The following is a 22,538-nucleotide window of genomic DNA, read 5'->3' as shown; positions in this document are numbered from 1 at the left end:
CTCTGAAGGCCAGTGATCGCCATGGACACTCATGAGGAAGTTAGTTTTCTATGTCAGAGGAGAAAGCGCCCTTGGCTGGGAATGCTAACTGGAAGCAAACTGAATTTACTATGAAATTACTTGAAGGAAATGTCTTCAGCCTCATGTAGATACATCAAAATAAGTTTGTCTATTCCTCCCCCTTTTTTGGTTTGAAAACCAAAATCAGTTTTAATGGAAGTAATCTGAAATGAATGGTCTCTATAAACTAATGGGATCTTAGCATAAGCCAGACCCTTTATTCCTGCAGTTTAAACAGATCCTGTCACTGGTTCTGGGTGCTTATTTGACGCCCTGTGGAGGCACCCCTCCCGGTGTGTGCACGGTTGCCCGCTCACGCCCCTGGGCTCCGGTCAGCAGGGGCCGCGCCTTCTGCCTGCACCTCCTCCCCTTCCTGGCCAGGGGCTCCCCGTACCTGCCGGGGCCCCGATCAGGCGGCACTGGGATGACCCATCAGAAGCAACGGACAGCCTGAGGTCGGGGTGGACGTCAGTCGTCCTTGCAGACTGTGGGCCCTCCGAAGCCCCCTGGAGGTTTGTGGCTGAAGCGCTGGACTTGGGGGAGGGTCCTGCTCTCCTGTGGGGGGAGAAAGGCCCTGAGTGTGTGTTGATGGGCCACGAGCCGACGGCACACCTGGCCCCCGGTGTGCTGAGGGCGGGAGGGCAAGGGTGCACCCGTGGCAGACCCCAGCGTGTGAGTGCAGATGCCCCTGTGTGGGGACTGGACGTGGGGGTCGCTGGCGGGGGCAGTTGGAGCAGCGAGAATGCTGTGGGTCAGCCTCTCGTCTCGTGGACTGGGAGGGTCCGGGGCGGGGTCCGTTTTCCGCCTCCACTCAGATGGCTCCCAACCTGCAGGGCTCCCCACCGGCGGTGCCCAAGAGCCCTCTGGGGCTGAGTCTGAGGGTCAGGACCTGGGGAGGACGCCTTTCTCTTCCCCTCGGTGGAAGTGACCGGTTACAGCAAGTCCAGCCTTGCCTGGGCCTGGTTTGACCAAGACACGTGCCGTTTCTCGGGGTCCCTCCGGCAACTCCCTTTATTGCCTCAAGTCTCATATTCGTAATAGAAACTGCAGCAGCTGCTCTGAGGGTCGCACACACTGTTTGAAGGGTTAAGGCTGGTTGAGATGTAGGCTGGTACGACTGATATTTTTACTTATGTTAGAATTTAATTGAAATACTTAGTTTATTGCCACCAGTTAATCCAAGTTATTTTTTCCCTCGTTAAGGAACATGCCAAAAGCTGTAATTTGATCATTTTTATATGAACCAAAATAGATTTTGGCTTCAGGATGGGAGGAGGGACAAAGATTTTATTCCCTTTCAAAACTGGCCTGACAGTTTAACAAGCAAAGTTAACAGAAATGAGAAGAAAGAAATTTCATAGGAAAGAAAAGCTATGAAAAGCCCACGATGTTTTCACAGGAGCCTGCCTCGGGCAGCGGCTCCTCCCTGCCTCAGCTCCCGGCGTGGATGGGGCACTCTCGGACGGTCTGAGGTCCTCTAACTGGACGGGGTGGCCAGAGGAGCCAGTCGCAGGGAGGGGGCGGCAGAGCCCCACCCCGAGTCCCCACCGTGAGCCCTCCCGTGCTGGTGGTGACACGCCTTTGTCTCCAGCATGTTCCAGACGGGCCGGGGTTCCACACCTGCAGCCCAGCCCAGCCCCTCCTTGCCCCCGTGTGGCCCCGAGGCCCTGGCCCAAACCTGCCCCTGAGCCGCAGGTGTGGACAGGCCCCTCCAGCCAGCCGAAGCCAGCGTCCCCAGCCACATGCCCCGCAGGTGCGGGCTGGGCAGGAAGCAGTCAGCGGTGGGGAAGAGACCCAACCCCCGGGCTGAGGTGCTTCCTGTTTCGTTGGGTGTGCAGTGCACGCAGCTGGTGAGATTCAGAGACAACTGTCAGACGGAATGTGTCTGGGGGCTCACTGTCGTCCTGCCCGGCGCTGCAGTTGGCTCAGGTGAACATCAGACACACACACGTGACGAGACTGCGAAGACAGGAAATGCGAGGACCTTGGCACCAAACAAGCCTCAGACGCGGACCTGAGGGCGTTCCAGGCTCGTGGCGTCTGTCCATCACCCCGTCAGCACTGTCCCCACGAGGGTCCCCTCCCCCAAGTGCAACCTCGCCCCTGCCAGGCCCTGCCGCAGGCCCGGGGGGGCGGGAGCAGCCTCAGCGGGGGGGCGGGGGCCTGCGGCCTGGGCTCGGAGGAGACGCGGACGCGCGAGGCGCTGCCGCCCGGGTCCAGGTCGTGGCCGGTCCCCTGTTGTTCCCATGTGGTCCCTGCACTTGGCGGGGATCAACCATAAAGACCGTAACGTCTCCTTCTTCCCGCTCCCGTGGACGTGGCCGATATTAATTATTAATAAAGCAAAGTTGGTGAGGGGCTTGGAAAGCAGTTCATAAACAGAGCATCGTGACCCTTGTGGATCCTGGGACTTTATGATTTTTTTTTTTACATGAGATACAGCAAATGCTTTAATCAAAATGCCTTCTTACTCTAATGAAAACCACTCAAAAGCGGTCACTTTACTCAACAAAAAGAAGTGCTTCCCCGTGACCACGCCCGCCGAGTGGGGCTGGGGGCGGGGGTGCCGGTGGGTGGTCTGCACAGCTGCTCCCTGCTCTGGCGCGCAGAGGCGTGGAGTCGGCTCTGGTTCCCGAGCTGGACCTTTTGTGCGGGGAGCTTTGGGGTGCAGGTGGATGGCTGTGGGGCCGCGATCGGTGAAGAGCCAGCCCTCGGCTCAGCAGTGGGTCGCCTGGCAGGTAGCTCTGAGCCCACAGGGGCCTGCGGGGTCCCTGGGGGACCTGGAGCATCTTGGCTGTTCCCGCTTCACTCCTCATACAGCCACTTTGGGGGTCAGGAGTCTGCAGAAAATGTTTCTGTGAGACCAGATTTCTGAATTTTCTGCAAAGATGTTTGAAGGTGTTTATGCTGAATTGTCTGAATAAAGCACTTGGACGCCCGGCGTTGCCCGAATCTGGTATTATTTTGCTCTAATGTAGGTCCTGGCAGAGAGCGTGGTGATGTGATCTGGCCTAGTCCCCCGTCCGCCCCCCTGCTCCGAGGACTGTCAGCAACCCCCCTGCTTCCTGAGTGCCAGGGCCTCGCAGCTCAGGAAGAATGCGGCCTCTGCCTGGAGCTTTGCTCCAGCCTTCGCCCTCCCTGGCCCCTGCTGGGGCTGCTCTCCAGGCTGGGGGTCCTCGACCTCCCAGAGCAGATGGGAGATGGGTGGACAGGAGGGGCGGGGAGCCGGTGTTTCTTCCTACCCACGCCCCCGGCGTCTCCCTCCCTTCACTCAGGGGCGTCCTGAAGGCTGACCGGGCAGCCTTGGTCTGTGGGGTCAGGGTTCTGGCAGAGCCGCCTCCCCCGCCTCCCCCTTGCTCCCCTTCCTGCTCGGTCTCCCCAGCCTGGCTCCCGCAGGCCGTCACCCAGAGCCCGTACCTGCTCTTCGCTGCCCATCTGCCTTCTCTGCCGCAGTGCCGTGCAGGTGGGAGCCCAGCCTGCCCGTCGGCTGGTCCACCCCCCGCCTCCCCCCATCACACCCAGGCGGCCGGGCCGCTCCAGCTACACGCCAGTCAGCAGCGGGTTCCGGTGGGTGACAGCCTCGCTGAGGTCATGGGGGCCGCATGGGCCTTGCCCGGTGGGACATTCGTGCATGGAGACACACAGCGACGGTTTGGAGCACGAGTTTATACTGGAATGAATGAGAGAAGAGATGGGAGTTGGCCTCAACGTTCCCCTCCAAACACCCACCAATTACTCATCAACCAACCAGCGGAATATCCTTCTTCACTAGGTTTCCAGGGGAGAAATCCGGCGGGTGCCATCTTCACTGGGGGTAAAGCACAGTTCCAGCAAGGTCAGGGCCCCAGAGACAGGGAACAGCACCCCCTGACCACGCGGAGGACAGGGACACCAGCCAAACCCAAGTCAAGGAGCGTCTTTTCCAAGTAAAGACCCGGACTTTTCAGACGTGTCAAGATTGTGAAAGACAAAGAGAGGCTGAGAAACGGTTGTGGCTGAAGGACTGGCACTCTGAATGCACAGGCAGCCCTGGACCTGTGAGGAGGGGCCTTGCACCCCTGTCTTGCAGGGGGTTGCAATCAGCAAAGCTCAAGGGGGACTTAAGGGTTGATAGCATCACTGGGTCAATGGGACTCCTTGAGGTTGATGGTTGTTTTGTGGTTACATGGTAAATGACATCGTTTGTAGGAAAAACGCAGTCAGTTCACAAGCACTGGAGCATCCCGTGTGAGGCTCACCGCGTCGTGGTCCAGGAGCACCACACACGCACACACACGCACATTCACACAGAAGGTGCAGGCGGTGAGATGAGGCGTGACCCTTAGGGAGTCTGGGTGCAGAACGTTAGGAAGCTCTCTGGCCCTCCATGTCCCTCCCACGAACAAGGCCAGGAGAGACGCCGCAGGGGTCGGGCCAGACCCAGGACCACTGTGCTGGAGTCTGACCACCCAGCACCCGGGTCGGGGCGGCGGGTCAGGCTGCTTCCCCCCAAGCAAAGCCAACCTGTAAAGAGGTGACGATTCTTGAGTTGCTGGGTCCCTCTTGTTTCATCCCCTGAAAGCAATTTTAACCACTTTATGGCGCTAACTGTGCGTCCTTCTCACTCTCCTCGTTGTGCAGGGCACCTGTCCCTGTGAACGCCTGGTCGGTAAGCGGGCCTGCGGGCGGGCCCTGGCCCACAGCTGCTGAGGGCCCCGGGGCAGGCACAGCTGCTCGGCTGACAGATTTGGACATGTGCAGGGCAGTAAACAGGAATGAATTTTCCCTAACCTTTATGAGTCAAATATTTATTTTTGGAATATTAACAAAATCAAAAGAATTACGGTGTTCTTTTAATTTTGAGTCAAAACACAGTGATGCTCAGCTTTTAAGATATTTTATTTAATGGATCGTATTAAATTGGAGCAGAAACAAATTCAGAAATTCTGGGATTTCTTGCCCAGTGTATACAGCACCAAAGCAAGATTTAAAAAAAAAACTTTAATGCTCTATAAAGGAGGTAATAAGATCCTGCTTTCTATAAACCATCCATCAGATACTGACGACACCATTAAACCTCCCAAGTATGCTGTGGATAGAAAGCTCTAGGTGTGTGTGTGCGTGCGTGTGTGCATGTGTGCATGTGCATGTGTGTGCGCATGGGTGCGCGCGCACATGGGTGTGTGCGTGCATGCGCGTGTGTGTGCGTGCGTGTGCATGTGTGTGCGTGCGTGTGCGTGCGTGTGTGTTCATGTGTGTGTGCGCCTGCGTGCGTGTGTGTGCATGTGTGTGTGCATGTGTGTGTGCGTGTGTGTGTGTGTGCGTGTGTGACCTCCCCGCTTCCCTCCTGGAAGCACACGCCCTCAGGTAGGAGGATGGAGTGGTCGCTGTTTTATGGGAACAGCACATGTTTTTAGTAATAGACCAAAGTAAATTCATGTTTTCTCTGGGGTGGAGATGGATGAACTGCAAATCTTTCCAAATGCAAAGAATTGTTTCTGCTTGTGGATTGCAGTTTCAGAAAGAGACAGCAGAAACGACAAACCCCCGGATATCAGTCACGTTGTCTTAGAAACGTTTTACCTCTGGGTCCTCTCGTGATCATGCATTGCTGAAGAGCTTGGTGTAAAGGCGACTTGACACACAGAACACCCAGCACCAGCTACAGCATCTCCTGGCCCAGAGCAAAATGAAAATTCAGGCCCTTGTTCAAAAGGATTAAGGACTTCAGAGCCAAAACGTCAGCTTTCACACACACCGGGCCCTCTGCTGCCGCCTGGGTTTCCCACCCGTGAGCCTGTGTTTCCATAGTCAATAACAGTCAGTGACTGAGCCCCTGCTGAGATCAAGTTTTAATTTGAGCCTGTAGCCAAGTTCAAGGAAAAATTATCATTATTTTCAAACCAGTAGTTGGAAGTAAGACTTCACAGTTTGAATCAAAGGACTTTGTGGTAAGAAGTTTTCAGAACCTTAATAAGTTTCACAGCTTGTCAAAAATAAACCTCTCTCCTCCTTTGTAAAATAGAGTTATGACATTTAAACATCCAGAGCTGGAAGGGGCCTCTATTAGGAGCGCTCCAAGTTAATGAAATCAGACCCCTGAAAACACGGCAACCAGGAATCTGAATCTGCTCCTTGCACCCAATTCTTGACCCTTTCTTCTGTCTTAAATTCATTTCTGTCTTTTCTCTCTCATGAGGTGGGTACCTGACTCCATAGGAAAAAATAAATCAGTTGAGTGGATTGACAGACTGGGTTACAGGTGGCCATTGAGTGTATAAGTAACAGGCTCTGGAAGCACGCGGGGGCGAGCCTCAGCTCCCAGTCTGCACAGGCTGTCCACAGAGAGGGAAGAACTGGTGAGCTTGGACAACGGAAAGTCTAACACACTCACACACCGCCAGTCAGAGTGTAAACGGTCTTCCAGGGCGCAGCTGCACCTCTGCAACTTAGCCATTCTCTTTCTAAATATTTATCTCCGATAAAACCGTGTACGTGAGCTCCAGGGGACGATTTAAAAACCAGTCATGGTAATATTCTTTGTAAAGATCCCAAACTGGAAACAACAATCCAAACCTGTATAGAAAATGGACAAATACACTTGGGATATTTATAACCTTCGATGCCGAACAGCACTGAGAAAGGGTAAAGCGCAGTTACCTGCGTGGATGGTAGAGAAAAGAGTTACAGGAAAATGCGGACAGGATGACGGCTCACGCGTCAAGTTACCTGCGTGGATGGTAGAGAAAAGAGTTACAGGAAAATGCGGACAGGATGACGGCTCACGCGTCAAGTTACCTGCGTGGATGGTAGAGAAAAGAGTTACAGGAAAATGCGGACAGGATGACGGCTCACGCGTCAAGTTACCTGCGTGGATGGTAGAGAAAAGAGTTACAGGAAAATGCAGACAGGATGACGGCTCATGTGTCAAGTTACCTGCGTGGATGGTAGAGAAAAGAGTTACAGGAAAATGCGGACAGGATGACGGCTCACGCGTCAAGTTACCTGCGTGGATGGTAGAGAAAAGAGTTACAGGAAAATGCGGACAGGATGACGGCTCACGCGTCAAGTTACCTGCGTGGATGGTAGAGAAAAGAGTTACAGGAAAATGCAGACAGGATGACGGCTCACGTGTCAAGTAACCTGCGTGGATGGTAGAGAAAAGAGTTACAGGAAAATGCAGACAGGATGACGGCTCACGCGTCAAGTTACCTGCGTGGATGGTAGAGAAAAGAGTTACAGGAAAATGCGGACAGGATGACGGCTCACGCGTCAAGTTACCTGCGTGGATGGTAGAGAAAAGAGTTACAGGAAAATGCGGACAGGATGACGGCTCACGCGTCAAGTTACCTGCGTGGATGGTAGAGAAAAGAGTTACAGGAAAATGCGGACAGGATGACGGCTCACGCGTCAAGTTACCTGCGTGGATGGTAGAGAAAAGAGTTACAGGAAAATGCAGACAGGATGACGGCTCATGTGTCAAGTTACCTGCGTGGATGGTAGAGAAAAGAGTTACAGGAAAATGCGGACAGGATGACGGCTCACGCGTCAAGTTACCTGCGTGGATGGTAGAGAAAAGAGTTACAGGAAAATGCGGACAGGATGACGGCTCACGCGTCAAGTTACCTGCGTGGATGGTAGAGAAAAGAGTTACAGGAAAATGCAGACAGGATGACGGCTCACGTGTCAAGTAACCTGCGTGGATGGTAGAGAAAAGAGTTACAGGAAAATGCGGACAGGATGACGGCTCACGCGTCAAGTTACCTGCGTGGATGGTAGAGAAAAGAGTTACAGGAAAATGCGGACAGGATGACGGCTCACGCGTCAAGTTACCTGCGTGGACGGTAGAGAAAAGAGTTACAGGAAAATGTGGACAGGATGACGGCTCATGTGTCAAGTTACCTGCGTGGATGGTAGAGAAAAGAGTTACAGGAAAATGCGGACAGGATGACGGCTCACGCGTCAAGTTACCTGTGTGGATGGTAGAGAAAAGAGTTACAGGAAAATGCAGACAGGATGACGGCTCACGCGTCAAGTTACCTGCGTGGATGGTAGAGAAAAGAGTTACAGAGTTACAGGAAAATGCAGACAGGATGACGGCTCACGCGTCAAGTTACCTGCGTGGATGGTAGAGAAAAGAGTTACAGGAAAATGCAGACAGGATGACGGCTCACGCGTCAAGTTACCTGCGTGGATGGTAGAGAAAAGAGTTACAGGAAAATGCAGACAGGATGACGGCTCACGTGTCAAGTTACCTGCGTGGATGGTAGAGAAAAGAGTTACAGGAAAATGCAGACAGGATGACGGCTCACGTGTCAAGTTACCTGCGTGGATGGTAGAGAAAAGAGTTACAGGAAAATGCGGACAGGATGACGGCTCACGTGTCAAGTTACCTGCGTGGATGGTAGAGAAAAGAGTTACAGGAAAATGCAGACAGGATGACGGCTCACGCGTCAAGTTACCTGCGTGGATGGTAGAGAAAAGAGTTACAGGAAAATGCGGACAGGATGACGGCTCACGCGTCAAGTTACCTGCGTGGATGGTAGAGAAAAGAGTTACAGAGTTACAGGAAAATGCAGACAGGATGACGGCTCACGCGTCAAGTTACCTGCGTGGATGGTAGAGAAAAGAGTTACAGGAAAATGCAGACAGGATGACGGCTCACGCGTCAAGTTACCTGCGTGGATGGTAGAGAAAAGAGTTACAGAGTTACAGGAAAATGCAGACAGGATGACGGCTCACGTGTCAAGTTACCTGCGTGGATGGTAGAGAAAAGAGTTACAGGAAAATGCAGACAGGATGACGGCTCACGTGTCAAGTTACCTGCGTGGATGGTAGAGAAAAGAGTTACAGGAAAATGCAGACAGGATGACGGCTCACGCGTCAAGTTACCTGTGTGGATGGTAGAGAAAAGAGTTACAGGAAAATGCAGACAGGATGACGGCTCACGCGTCAAGTTACCTGCGTGGATGGTAGAGAAAAGAGTTACAGGAAAATGCGGACAGGATGACGGCTCACGCGTCAAGTTACCTGCGTGGATGGTAGGGAAAAGAGTTACAGGAAAATGCGGACAGGATGACGGCTCATGTGTCAAGTTACACGGACCTGAAGAATGCTGCTTGAGGATGCAAACATATAAGAAACATTAATGATAAAGGCAACATCCATGACGATAATTACTTCAGGAAGAGACTGGGCCTCACAGGGTTGGGGGGCACTCAAGAGTGAGGAGGGGAGCAGAACCGAAGCCACTGTGGTGAGTTTAGCTGCTGGCCTGACTACTCTTGGCGCCTTACGGTCTGGTTTCACCTACCCTCTGAGTATCTGTCTATGCAACTAAGTATCTGTCTACCTGCCTATCATCTCTCCATCCACATATTCCTTTCTCAGTGGTGTATAGTTCATAAAAAATGCATAGAGAGTAAACGTGGAGGACACTGACTCAAGACACTATGTGCATACTTGTCTTTTTCAGGACATTTAATAGTTATGAATGAGAAATTTATAGTAAGAACACAATATGGATGTTCTTTCATCTCATCAGTTTATTCCTTATCTTACATCATCGATTTGAACTTCTGTTTGGCTGTATTTAACTGAAAATTCCACGATAAGTGGTTCGTATGAGAAAGACGTTCATGTTTATCTCACCTAAAAAGGAGGTAGGTTGCTGGGGAGGTGAGCCCTTTCTAAATCCCTGTTCCCTCATCCACAGGGTGTGAACCATTTCTTCATGCTCACAAAATGGTTGCTGTCACTCATGCCATCACATCCGTGTTCCTGGTTCAAAGAAAGGACAGGGCAAAAGGCCCAGAGGCAAGCTAGCCAAATCTGTTCACTTGTAAAGAACTTCCCCAGAAGTTTCACCCAGTGGCTTTTGCTTGTATCTCATTGGCCACTATGAGCTGCAAGGAAATGCCCTTAACAAAACTGGTCTTGTTAGTAAGAAAAAGGAGAATGCATAATGGGTAGGCAATCAGCAATCCCTACATATGAATATATTTGGATTATATTATATGGAAATATATTTAAATTTTATAAGTTTGATTGTATTTGTTAATTTATATGTGACTGATACATTAAACTCCTATTTATCCAGAGTCAAAACAATCAGAAAATTTAAATACTCATTCAAGAAATGTTATATTACTATCATTAGCTTTTCCCAGTTGCTATGTATATTTTACTGCATTCTATTTTTAAAGTCTCATTAATTTATATACAATTGATACATAATTTTGGTAAATCAGAACAATTATTCAACTAATATTGATATAAATTATAGTACCACTTTTCACAAGGTGCTCACCTTTTATGTAATACTTTCAATATGAATAACAACACATTTCTTTCAAGCCACTTAAGCCCTCTTTTTCATATATATCTGAAATAGTAAAGAAAATATTTGGAAACCAAGTTATTTTGTCTGTGAATTAAAAGAAACAACTTTCTGTATCAGAAATTTAAAGAGGAGATTTCTTTAGTCCTCTGGATTATTTTTTAAAGTTTGGCAATGCAAAATTCTGTGAACTTGCAGAGAATTCAACAGCCAGATAAACAAAGATCTAAAGTGGACCCCCGCCGCTGAGAACAAATTCCTCTAGACAGGAGCCAACCCACGCCCGTCACAGCGGCATCAGCCTATTGTACATGCTCCACAGTGTAGACAAAACACCCCTCAGCCCTCAGATCTGCCTGTGAGTCACTGCCCTCGCCTGCGACTTCCTCTGAGAAGAAATACGAGGGGCTGCCTTTGAAGAGACTCCCCGAGTGCAGCAGCTGGGTGCTGGGCAGGTGGCTCAGGAGCCCTGGGGGTCCTCCCCACACGCCCCCGCGCTGCCCACCCCGCAGCCGGTGCCACACAGGGCCCGCAGCCCCGGTCACGGCCGTGCCTGAGGCCTTTCGGTGGCCCTCACGCTCCCTTCCCATCTCCGCATGGATTCCCACAAAGCTCTGAAAACCGAGGCCCAGGAACAGTTCCTCTGTTCTCTCAGCGTCCCAATAGTTAACAGTAAAAGCTCCTGTCTGCGCACTGCTCCCTACCTGACAATCCTCTTTGCTCGCACTCAGGTCTCTGAGAGGCCAGGCAGCACTGGTGTGGACAGGGTCAGGGGTCCTCGCCCGGTGGTCACCTCTGTGAACCTGGGCACATCACCCCAACCTCTCCAGGCCTCAGCAAACGGGAAGTGGTAACTGCCCAGCTTGCTACCCCACCATATTGGGGGGTCACTATTAAGTAAGAAGGAAGAAAATTCTCTAATAAACCATTGTCAGCATCACAGGTAACAGAAACTCTCCTCTCTCGGGCGCCGAGTGTGTTTGGGGGTGATATTCCCCTGGCTGCTCTCCTTTGCTCCTGGAGGACCCGAAGGCCCCTCATCACAGTCAGGACCTCCCGGGGCCCCCGCCCAGGCGGGGGAGGACCACTTCCTTCTTTTGCCCAGAGTAGAGAATCTGGGGGACTCAAGCCTTCCGAATGAGAGCCGTTCATGCCCGGCACACGCTGGGCTTCCGTCTGCTGGGAGGTCCATCTTCCTGGCCTCTCTGGAGGGTCCCAGCAGAGCGGCCCCGAGGCTCTCACACCAGCCCCGACGCGCAGGCCTGCGTGTGGTCGGCCGCTGGGGAGTAGAAGTGTGGGAGAGCGAGGGCTCATGTATACAGACGCGACCTCCAGGAGGACAGGAACCTCCCCATCTGTCTACCCCTCGGCCCCTCAGTAAGTGACCAGCACGAAGTAGGAGGTGGGTGCTTGACACATAACTGAAGAATAAACAACAAAAACGTGTTTTGATGGCGCAAAATAAAGGAGTCACAAAACAAGAATTACCCTCATGGTGAGAGAGCACGGTCTCAACTGCTCTGAGTTCTGGGGGCACCAGAGGGGAGAATCCAGGGTCCCAGGGGCTCAGCTACTCATCTTCTCCAGCCTCGTCTAGGACAAGACACACCATCCTTCCGGCCAGAGGTCCACTCCTCACATCCGTGCTGTCTGCTCTATGGCCACAGGCCGAGGACGTGTTTTTAGGGGGTCCCGGGGTCCAGGTGGGCACAGCCATCTGCATCCTTTCATCACCCACGTCAGCAAGCATTAAGCCAAGATGCCCTCCTCAGAATCCACCCTCGGAAAATAAGCTCAGTTCTCTGCAGCTCCTGGAGGACCAGCGAGCAGGTCCTGGCGTTTTCGTTTCTGCTTACGTTGATCTGAAAAGCAGAAGCACACTGTCTGCCACCAGAGGACAGCAGTGGTCTGAGATCCAGGTGGGCCGCCTGTGCCTTGGCCCGCTTCCCGCCTGGCCTGCAGGGTTTAAAGGCTGGCTTTGTCCCCCTCCCAGGGTTCTGATTGGAAGAGATGCTTGTTTAGCAGAACAAGCTGAGAGAATCCCAGGGGAAGTCGGTCTGGCTGAGCTGGAGCTCTGCTGCGTTCTCCATGCTTCGGGAATATTCCTGCATCACTGTTAACACCAGAGCCTCGCTGAGAAAAGATGGGAAATGATTTACTTGAAAAGGCAGAACAGACAGAAGTCCTCAGGGGTCTGTGGCTCTGTAACCCTCCCGGGCTCAGATTTGAGCTTTTGAGTGGAATCCGCTCCTTATCAAGAACTGCTGTTTCTGTATCTTATATCACAACAGCCTTCACACAGTGATCCAGCCAAGCTTTATGGCTTTCATACGTTTTCTTCACTAAATAAATGTCTTATTTGAAGAACATTTACCAAGCCCTTCCTACATGCGTAGGATAAGCAGGGTGTGCTGGGACACGGTGATGGGCAAGCCGCCGCTCTGGGGGCCCAGGCAGGAGATGGAGATGGGGGTGCAGATCACGGGTGAAAGGGCCCGACGGGGCGGCGCCTGAGGGGGGCCCTGAGGGGCAGCGGGCGGCGCTGAGGGGTCACAGGAGGAAAGTCCCCGGCTCAGGTTTGACCCCGGTCCTCGCCCTGAAGCCCTGCTCTCCTCCGACGTCTGGTGTTGGTGTGGTCCGTCTCAGGGTGTGTCCTCGGAGATCTCCATGCCTGGCTCACCCCTTCACACGTTCGGGGGAGGCATCAGGACAGCCCCCAGAACAGCTGCCGAGGCTGAGGTCCGAGGCCAGACCGAGCTGCCCAGGGTCCTGCGACAAGTCCTGGGGCGCGGACATGGAGCCACGCTGCCCACTGCGCTGGACTTTCTTCCTCTGCCCCTGACTCCAGGCCAGACATCTGCCCCCCAACACCTAGGGCTTTTCTGGGCCCAGGGCTTCCCTCCACCTCCTGCTTTTCCCAGGTCAGACCCTGGGACTTCCCGCCATTCAGGGATACTGGCTGCATGCCACCCCCCGCCCCGAGGCAGATGCTGAGCCCAGGTTGCCGGGGGCGGGGGGCAGGGTGGGCGTCCTCGGGGGAACTCCTTTGGCCGGGTCACCAGGCCACGACAATCTCCCGGTTCTAAGCTAAGGCGTCTCTTGTACCAAGTGCAGGCCTGGCGTGTCCACCAGGGAATCTTTGTGGGCAAACCGGCGAGCGACCGGCAGGGCACACACTCTGCCCTTGAAGGGCGACTCGACTCCGTGGTGTCTGGTGTCCCTCCACTGCTACTCTGCCGGCACCGCGCCTGCACGGAGCCTCCCGGAAGGCTCCACACCCTCCGAGGCCCCTGGGTCAGCATCCTTCACACACTCACCACGTGGGCAGTTTCTTGAGCTGTATTTTCACATCAATTATTCTTTACCCTCCAGGCTCTCTGTCTCCCTGGACAAGATCTTGATTGGCTTCAGTGAAACCAAGTTACCGGACACGATCCATTTCAGGGCAGGCTGTTTGAATTGAAACTATGCTTCATGTTCACTTCTGAAATGAAAAACGAAATTCTATGTTTAATTCAAAGAATTCAGTGACGTCAATGGAGACAGGTGAGTAGAATGGGACCCGAGTTTGGACTCCTCCTCACGTCCCCCGGGGACACCTCTCTGTCCACGAGTCACTGATATTTGCTGGGCTGTGCCCATGGCTGCCCGTGCCCCAGCCTTGGCGGAAACGTGACTCTGTGAAGCAGGATGCTGGGGCCTGGCCCACGCGGATAGGCTGTGGTCTCCATAGCAACGTGAAGTCCAGCCAAATAGGTGCCTTCTCCCAACCCCAGGAGACCGCACAGCCAGGTGAGGGGTGGAGACCGGGCCCAGGACCCCTCTGTGGTGGGCGCCCCAGCTGAGTCCTGCTGCCCTGTGTCCTCCCACTTCACGGATTTTCCGGAGTATGGCATTTTACGGGACAGTTTTGTGAGAATCTTAGACAGGCTTGTGGGGAAAGCTTGGGGATGGAACAGGGTCCTCCGGTCTCGACGCGCAAGGCAGAGCTGTCCCCCACTGAGGGTGGACACGGAGATGGCTCTGGGGGCTGATGTGCAAACTAAACTAAATGGCTCATGTAGGTTTAAATGTCTCTCAGACTGAAGGTGAAAGAACTGACCGCTGCCCAGTTTCTAATCAAAGTTTTCACTTGCTGTTCACGTCCCTCAGGCTGTTTTACATAGCTTCTGGACAGTGTTGCCAGAGTAGGCGATGGCGGCCCACTCCAGTCCTCTTGCCTGGAGAATCCCAGGGATGGCGGAGCCTGGTGGGCTGCCGTCTATGGGGCCACACAGAGTCGGACACGACTGAAGTGACTTAGCAGCAGCAGCAGGCAGTGTTGCTGGGAGACTCATTGTCACGGTTAAGACAGGTGTGTGGGGAGGGGTCACCTGTGGCTGCGTGGGGCTGATGCTTGTTGTAACGATACGGCTCGGGAATTGCTAAACTGTGCACCTGGAGACCTCTCCTCTGTCTCTCTCCTCCTGTCTCTGCCTCTCTGTCTCTGGTCTCCCGCCCTCTCTCTGTCTCTCTGTACCTCTGCCACAAGATCCACCGTGATGAGTCCCCCAGGATATTGCTGCTCACCTAGGCCAGGGAGAGCGACTCTGCTCACCTGGGCTCATCACAGAGGGAAAACAGGTACATGGACTGTGCGCTTTTAAACATGAGAACTTGGAAACAGCGTGACGTCTCCCACCCCCGACACTGGAAAGGCTGTTCTGGAAATCAGATGTGCCCCGGATGGAGTAAGAGAACACGCTGGACCAGCTCGCTGGCGCTGGGAGAGGGCGGCGGGAAGGCAGCCTTGGCTGGGGTTTCAAGCGGAAAGTCGTGCGTGGAGAGCTTTGTGGGGATCAGGGGCCGCTTTCCTAAAAGGATGATCGCTTTGTTTAAAATCAGAAACCTTGGCTGTTGCTTTTTATGTTTTTAACTTTTTTTTCTCGTCTTTTATTTTTATTGCATTTCATTTAAGAGACACCAGAGCAGTTCAGGCTAAAGGACACACTCAGCTCACGAGAGGCCCGGGTCGGGGAGGGGAGGGGTTGAGGTGAGCTGCCGACCCCCATCCTGGCTCCTGGGGCTTCTCTCAAGAGCTCTCTTCCGTCTGATGAACAGAGAATTTTACTTGATAATGGGTTTACAAAATAAACAAGCAAACAAAAACCCCTAACCCTTCTCTGGGTTGTAGGACTTCCTGCCCGGCATTTGGGTGGTTTCTATCATCCTGAATCGGGGCTGTCACAGAACAAGACCCAGAATGCACGGAACAAGGCCCAGAACGCACGGAACAAGGCCCAGAATCAGGACGCGGTAGGCTCCGTGACGGGGGGCGGGGCCTACAGGCCTCAGCTCCTGTGCCGCTCTTCACACTAGGAACGACGCGGACGCTGCTGAGAAGGGGCCCCGCCGGAGGCCCATCCCCAGCCTGCTCTCCCCGGCCCTCCTGCCCCTCAGGGTGGCCACGTGGGGCTATTTTGCAAGAACGAGGACAGAAATAAATAGCTAGCGAGTAGAAATAATCCTGAGGCTTTTTCTAAATAAAAGCATCTAGAGTCATTTGCAGTGATAATAGAAGAACAAAAAGGGTGAAAACACTGAAGCTATGGACTCTTTTGTGGATGAGTTATTCAGTGAACATGGAACTTTGACATTTTTTGTAACACGTTTTTGTGACTTAATGGACAGAGAACCATTATGTGGTTACAGAATGACTTTCAGGGCCTCTGGCTGGACTTTTTAAAATGCATGATCATGAAGCAAAATTTCACTGTGATGAAGCTATTTAGATGGATCAGTTGCTTTAAGGACATAAATCCCAGTGGAAAGTTTCCAGGTATTTAATAATTGTTTCCAGTTCTAATTTCCCTCATATGAAGGTCAAGGAGAAGCAGACATTTTAGGCCATTTAGAGAGTCCATTAAGAGATGATGAGTTGGAAAAAAAAACAGCAAATAGAGGAGTACTTTCAGGATAGAATTACAGAAATTCCAAATGCTAGCAGGCGGTATTTACCCCAGCAATGCCCCAGTACCCAGCACGATGCTGCAGGCATTTGGGAGCCCCTGTTATTTCACCTCTCCCTCCTTCCTGCAGACCCACAGAAACTGCCTGTCAGTTGCCCAGGTCAAATGCTAAGCTGAATTCACTTACAATCCTGTCTCAGACCCCGAGGGTAGGAGAGCTCAGCTTGGTCGACTCTCGCTGGCTCTTGGGGCAGGGTGAGGGGGGCTGCTCTGCCTGCAGGTCCCCAGGAGGGCCTGGTGCAGCCCACCTGCCTCTCTGTAGGAGAGAGTGACTATGTAAACAGTTCTCTGAGTAACTATGCAAAGATAGTTGCTGAAGGAGCCCAGCACGGAGCTGGTTCTGAGCAGGTTGTAAAGAATCAGCACGTTCTCAACTGTCAAGAACTTTCCCTTTTTGCTGGTGGAGGAAAAGCCAGAGCAAGACTGCCTTAAAAAGTGAAATGAAAGCAGAGAAACTGCCTCAGGTGACCCGGTCAACAACCTGTGCCAGTGACAACCTGTGCCGAGACCACATGCCCGTGTTGAGAGGCGATGAGCAGTCCTCGCCTCCAGGGTCTTCTTCCAAAAACCCCAGTCTGATCAAGAGAAGAAACTCGACAAGCCCCTGAGCAACATTCAGGAAAATGCCTGAGCTGCCCTCCTGGGAGCTGTCAGGGCCACCAGCCCCAGGAGGTCTGAGGGAGCATGGCAGCCCAGAGGACCAGGGGCCTGGGGCCTGAAGGAGGGGCGGCACTGGGGGGGCCCGGGTCAGGGAAAGGCCCCTGGACTGGAGTGTGGGCTTAATGAGAACGTATCAGCATCGGCTCATCAACTGTAACAAATGAACTCTCCAAACCAAGACCTTAGGGAGAACTCCATGGACTGTGTTCAGTTTTTCCGTAAATCTTAAACTGTTTTAAAATAACAGTGATTTTTATGAACAAAAGGTGAAAGAGGTGAATTTGGAGACGAGCATACAGGATGTTGTGTGCTGTGCACTCTGATTTGTGTGATGTTTGATCACCCAGAAGGGTACCTGCTGGTTTAAATACACGCATGCGCAGGAGAGACCTTAAACGCACGGAGTAACACATGCCAGCCTAATAAGAGGAGGGGAAGCAGAGGTTGTCTCTATTTTCCTGTGTTTGTGGTGCTTTATTTTTTTTAAAAGGTCAGCATCAATACAGTAAATGTCAGCTTCTGTTCATTCTCAGTGGACGCAATTGTCTGTTCTCTGTTGGTCTGATCTGTTTTTCTGTGTTTAGAATGTTTCCCAAGTCAAGATAGGGAAGAATGCAGAGCAATAACCAAGCGCTTTTATTTTTATTAATACACTCCAGGGGGTGTACATTCGTGGGTTTGGACAATCGTAGGGACAAGTGGCCACACAGGGTCACACAGACGAGTGTCACTGCCCTAAAAATCCTCTGCCCTCCCCCACTCACCCCTCGACTCAACCCCTGACCGTCACTGACTTCTTAGTGTCTTCAAAGTTCTGCCTTTTCCAGAGGAAATTACATTTTAACAGTGAAATTTCAGGGAGGAATAAAACAACCCGAGAAACAGGGTGTGAGTCAGGTCAGATCTGGGGCAGAGGGGAAGGGGCTGCCTCCACTCTCTCCTGGTGCTCCTGTTTATGTAGATAGATTTATATTAATGTAGATAAATAATTGAATAAAATGTAAATACTATGACTATAAAATATTAAATTATAAGTGTATATATCCCTAAGTATTTGAAAAAAATATTGATATGTCACCCCTAAATATTTTAGGATGTTTGTGCTAAAAGGAAAAACAACCTCCTTGCAACTATGACATTGCCACTAAGAAAATCAACAATTCCGTATCTAGTATCCAGTCCACATTCAAATTTCTCTGATTATTTCAAGAAAGGTTTTATAGTTGCTTGCTGTTTTTTAAACAAGGATTCAATGTAGGGTTACACATTGCATTTTGTTATGTCTCTTTAGTCTTTTTTAACTTAAACCAGCACTGTCCACATATGCAAATATAAATATGCTAGCTGCCACATTGAAAAGTGAAAAGAAACAGTTGAAATGAATCATAATCCCGTATTTATTTATATGATTTGTGTGACTCTATCTACATAAGCATCGCGCTCTTTCCCACGCTGAGGCTTCGCGGTTTGCTGAGTGCCTTACCTTTCCCAGGATGTCGGTTGGGACCGGCATGGACATGGTGTCCTCCCGCGAGGAACCCCTGCCTTTTCAACAGTGTTTACTTTCTGCCTTTTAGTTTTGAAAGCAAATTCAAGGCTGCCTTCAGTCAGACAGCTGACAATCACACTATAATTTCAGGATTTGCGGACGCCGTGCTCTGCTCGGGGACGTCGGCGGCGGGACCTCGGGGTGAGCGAGGGTCTCACGTCAGCATCCCCGCCTCCCCTTGGCCCCTCAGCCCAGGTGAGGTCACAGCACGCAGAGGGAAAACAGCCCAACCGCCTCCCAAATCTCAGCTCCAGACAGGCACAGCAAACAGTGAGCAAGTTTATGAGGTAACTGGCCATTTTTAAAGAAAAGCAAGTTAGGAAACTTGAGGCCTCTCTTAAAACTTACTAACTAAACAGCTTTTTAGAAATGGGGTACTGACTGGTGATGAGGTGAGGACAGCGGCGCGTCACCCGCCCCGGGTCCACGTGTGGGAACACACCTCACGAAAGCACCCAGGCTCCGAGGCTGCACCCGCAAGCAGGCAAGGGCCCGCTCCCCTGTGGTCTGTGCCCCAGTGGGTGCTGGCCCAGGACAGAACTTGCCACCTGAACAAGCTGAGTCTGTGCAGAGAGGGGTCCGGGGTGATTGACATTAGAGGGACCCCAGGACGGCCTGGGGGTCGGGGTGGAGGCTTGACGGAAGACCGCGTCCAGAGGAGCAGCTCCCTGGTGTCTGGCTCTTCTGTCTTCCCAGTGAAAAAGGAAACAAGGTCATGCTCTCAGCCTCGGGGAGGGAGCGGCATCATCAGAGCAGAGGTGGACCATCTCCCGTTTCTGTTGCCATGGACACCACCCCAGACTACGCTCTCCTCATTCCAACCTCACGGGGGATTTCGGGCTTCTCACTGTCTCCCCAACAAAAGTCAACAGGCATCCATATAGTCCAAGCTATGGTTTTTCCAGTAGTCATCTATGGATGTGAGAGTTGGACCATAAAGAAGGCTGAGCATCGAAGAACTGATGCTTTTGAACTGTGGTGTTGGTGAAGACTCTTGAGAGTCCTTTGGACTGCAAGGAGATCCAACCAGTCCGTCCTAAATTACATCAATCCTGAATATTCGTTGGAAGGACTGATGCTAAAGCTTGAACTCCAATACTTTGGCCACCTGATGTGAAGAGTCAACTCATTGGAAAAGACCCTGATGCTGGGAAAGATGGAGGGCAGGAGGAGAAGGGGACAACAGAGGATGAGATGGTTGGATGGCACCGCCGACTCAATGGACATGAGTTTGAGCAAGCTCCGGGAGATGGCGAAGGACAGGAAAGCCTGGTGAGCTGCCGTCCATGGGGCTGCAAAGAGTCGGACACGACTGAGCGACTGAACCACAGCAGCACTCTCTCCCCGTCTGACCTCTCCTGGCCCCAGTCCGTCCTCCGTTCTCCAGACAGTGACCTTAAACCTCTTTCTCCCTTGCCGGGAACTTTAGTCAGTAGCTTTCCGATCACCCACTTCTCAAGCCTGAAGTCCCAGCTTCCCAGTCCAGACGGTGAAGCGCTGGCTCCTCCGTCCTCGGTTCCTGGGCCCCGCCGTGGCCCTCTGCCCGGGGCCAGCCCAGCGCTGCTGTCAGCTGTCGCCGTTCACCTGAGTAAGCGCTCGCTTACACCAGCCTTCCGTTGCTCCGTTAGCCTCTAGTCTCTCTTCTTAGTTCATGAGACAAAAACCCATTCTGTGTCACTGGTATTGGTACAGCTTTCATTCTCTCCTTCCACAAATGTTTCCAGAGCACACTTTCTGTAACAGGAGAGGTTTTTCTAAGCACCTGGCTAGTTTTCTTTTACGTGGCTCTCTAACTGTTTACCATCACATCTTGCTTTTTTAATTAGCCTATACATTCTTATAATAAGTAAAAATTGCATAGCTAGCTTCTGGAATTAAAAAGAGAGAAGAACAGCTAAGAGGGAAATGGCTGCACATGACAGTCAAAGAGGAGATATGGTATCAAAGGTGTCCTCGGACATGGGACGGCGGAGCTCGGGAGAGCTGTCAGCGAAAACAAATCGCTTCCTTCAGTGCGCTGGCTCCGCTCCTGCTAATGTAGCCTGGCGCCACGGATAATAAAAGGAATCCGATTTTTTTTCAGGTGGGGAGGGGGAAACTTTACCCAAATCTTAATGCTAAGTTTCCACAGACCATTTCATTTTATGATATCTAGGCACTGGGATATCCTCAATTGATTAAGCAAATAGTGAATGAGAATTCACCAATATTTGGTCAGCAAATACTCACCAGTCTGGCGATCAGTGTTGGTTAACCCCTGGGAGAGGGGCCAGACCAAGCCGGGAATCAGTGGGTGGGGCGTTAGCTGTCCTGTCCTCAGCTTAGCCCCCTCCTCTCCCTCTCTGGTTCCAAAGCGGCACCGGCGGTCATGTGTGAGGAGGGTTAGTCCCAGAGACCCGCAGACAGAGCCACACACCCTCTCCTGTGGAAGCCACCCTGGGACGGGTGGCTTCTTCTGCAACGAAACCTGCGTCCGTTCACACCTGAGAGACATCGGGGACCAGGCCCCGCCTGGCTGTGTCCGACGGCGTTCTGGTTTCTCCCCGATAAACGCGTTTGTCGCACTGCCCTCCTGCCCCGTGTCCCTACACGCACGCTCACACCTCACTGTGCCTTCTGTTCATGAAACTAGTGTTTTTGGTGGAAGATGCAAACAGTATATTGATATAAACCATAAAGAAGAAAATGAAAGTTGCTCATGATTCTGCTACCTTCTAACTTTTTTCTAGACAATATTATTCTGTAATATTATGTATTATGTGATATAATTTCATAACGACAGGCCCACTGCATCATGGTGAAGGACGGGGAAGCCTGGCGTGCTGCTGCAGTCCACGGGGTCACGAAGAGTCAGACATGACTCAGCAACAACAACAACAACAAAATCATGTCACACATTTTTTTTGTGAGGATTTCCCCCTGGTATTAAGTACTCCTTACAAGATACGATTTTTAACTAGGGTATAATGTTTTACTGAGTGTACAGTTTAACCACTAGTTTGTGTTGAAATAGCTACCTGGTTTCTGGCATTTAGCTAGTAAAGTGTTTCAAAAAGAAAGTACAGTCTTGATCATATTTTTGGTTGTTCTCTGGGATAAAATCTTATAAGTGAAATTCCTGGATGACTCTCGATACATCCTGGAAATTTGCTTCCGGAAATCTGTACTAAATTCAAATTCTTCCCTAAGAGCTCTGGGGTGATGTTGTTTTCTCTGCGCTCTGCTCCTTTCTAGTTGAAGGCAGAGACACGTGAAGCCCGACAGTTGAGCCTTTCATCCGCTCCGTGGCCGCGGTTGGTCCTCCAGCTTCTGTGTCCAGGTCCACACCTCCTGCCATCTGTCCATAACCCGCCCAGTCTTCCTGACCAGAACCTTGGGACTGCCCTTGACAACTACGCTCCCCAACCCACTGACAGTGGGTCCACCAACCACTCTCTGGCCACCTCCTGCATCTCTGATCTCTGCCTTTTTAACTTGATTTTCCATCGTCTTCTAACCCTCCCTTCTTAGAATCCTCGGCACATCTTTGAAAAATAGACACGACTATGGGATTCTCCTGCTATGTGTGGTACTTTACTATGTCCCAGGAGTCTTGCCGACTTACCGTGGAGCATGGTTTCCTGCCCCCCATCACACTGTCTCTCCTTCTAGCCCCCTCACTTGGTCCTTTCTCTGCCTCAGATGGGATTCCCACCCCTTCTCTCCCTGGGGAGCTCAGCTCACAAGCCACGTCTTCCCTAGCTGACCTGACTCCTTAGACCAGAGCTCATAACTGACCTTCCCGTTTGTTGTGGTTTGCCCACGTGTGATGTGGTCATCTTCCCCTCTGAGCCCTGGGAGGTCGGTACTGTGTCCCTGTGCCGACAACAGGGGCCAGCACCCGCAGCCTGTTGGTTGGCTTGTTCTGCGAACTCTGAGCTGCTTTGTGTCTGTACAGTGTTGT

The sequence above is a fragment of the Giraffa tippelskirchi genome, chromosome 8 (genome assembly GCF_054371585.1).
Source record: "Giraffa tippelskirchi isolate mGirTip1 chromosome 8, T2T-mGirTip1v1.2.pri, whole genome shotgun sequence".
NCBI lineage: Eukaryota > Metazoa > Chordata > Mammalia > Artiodactyla > Giraffidae > Giraffa > Giraffa tippelskirchi.
Note: the sequence above shows the minus strand (reverse complement) of the source record.